We start from the raw sequence: 1422 nt of genomic DNA, 5'->3' as shown, positions 1-1422 counted from the left end.
GGTTACTTGTTAGTTTAACAGGGCTTACTTGTTAATTTTTGTTAGGGTTACTTGTTAACTATTGTTAGGGTTACTTGTTTATTTTAGGGGTTACTTGTTAATTTTTGTTAAGGTTACTTGTTTATTTTAGGGGTTACTTGTTAGTTTAACAGGGGTTACTTGTTAATTTTTGTTAGGGTTACTTGTTTATTTTAGGGGTTACTTGTTAATTTTTGTTAGGGTTACTTGTTTACTTTAGGGGTTACTTGTTAATTTTATAGGAGTTATTTGTTAATTTTTGTTAGGGTTACTTGTTTATTTTAGGGGTTACTTGTTAGTTTAACAGGGGTTACTTGTTAATTTTACAGGGGTTAGTTATTAGTTTTACAGGGGTTACATGTTAATTTCTTCAATTTCATTGTATCTATTTTCATCTTCCAGATCCAATACCTGATTACTGGTTTGGATTTCGAGATTCATCAAAGAATCTTCAATTTGTTCGATCTTTAATGATTCTTGTGAATCAGGTAATTTTTCGAATTCTTCTACCATTGTTATTCTTGAATTTCTGGAAGAAAAATTGTGTGAGGTTTCGCTCAATTTTCGCATTTGTTCCTCGTAAATGAGTTGTTATGGGTTTTAAGGTTTAGAAATTTGCGCGTGTTTTGTTGAGCCATTTTGTTCAGCGTTGTTTCCTAATCCCGTTATACGCGCGTCGTTCTCCGTTATTTTGCTGACTTGGAAGCAGGCCACACGGTGTGGCCTGCTGTACCAAAAAGGCGCCGTTCAAGAATATGTGACAACAAACACGGCGCATATGGCAGTAACAAGCTAAGATAGAAAAAAATTTACTACGTATATAATTTAATCTTTTTACAAGAAACTAATAGTGTACTTGTATGAATTATGATAGTACCTTGATATTTATATTTTGAAAGACGAACAGATTTTCTGATGGTCGATCGAAGAAGCTGTTGATGTAAACTAATTGGGTTCGATACAAACTTTATAATGTGAAAATAAAAGGATAATAAAATATTAAAAAATGATATTAATGCACCAGCCGGGAATCGAACCCGGGTCTGTACCGTGGCAGGGTACTATTCTACCACTAGACCACTGGTGCCTTTTTGTTTACTTAGTGTCCATTTAATGTTATATCAAAAAACGTGTGTTAACCTACTTGTATGAGATGATTTGTTAATGTGAACCTTTTTAATTTTTTTTTTTAAATGAAATGTGAACATTTTTTTTAATCTAATGGATTTGGCTGATGTGGAAGTAACTACCAAGTGGGTGAAGAGTAGTTACGTCAGCCCATACGAAAAAGATCAGTTTTATTTTGTTCTTATCAAGTGAATAAGATTAATTTAATGTTATATCCTAATTTAGGGGAAAATACATCCAATAAAGTACGTAGCTTAATTGCACTGTAATGTACTA

General features: G+C 32.6%; 1 non-coding gene across 1 annotated transcript; it reads right to left on the bottom strand.

The window, feature by feature from the left end:
* Positions 1 to 1034: 1034 nt before the first annotated feature.
* TRNAG-GCC (transfer RNA glycine (anticodon GCC)) lies at positions 1035 to 1105 on the bottom strand. Its single transcript has one exon. It is a non-coding gene; the product is annotated as a tRNA-Gly (tRNA).
* Positions 1106 to 1422: the final 317 nt, after the last annotated feature.

The sequence above is a fragment of the Chenopodium album genome, chromosome 10 (genome assembly GCF_948465745.1).
Source record: "Chenopodium album chromosome 10, dcCheAlbu1.1, whole genome shotgun sequence".
NCBI classification, from domain to species: domain Eukaryota; kingdom Viridiplantae; phylum Streptophyta; class Magnoliopsida; order Caryophyllales; family Amaranthaceae; genus Chenopodium; species Chenopodium album.
This window is presented reverse-complemented; position numbering and strand designations above follow the sequence as displayed.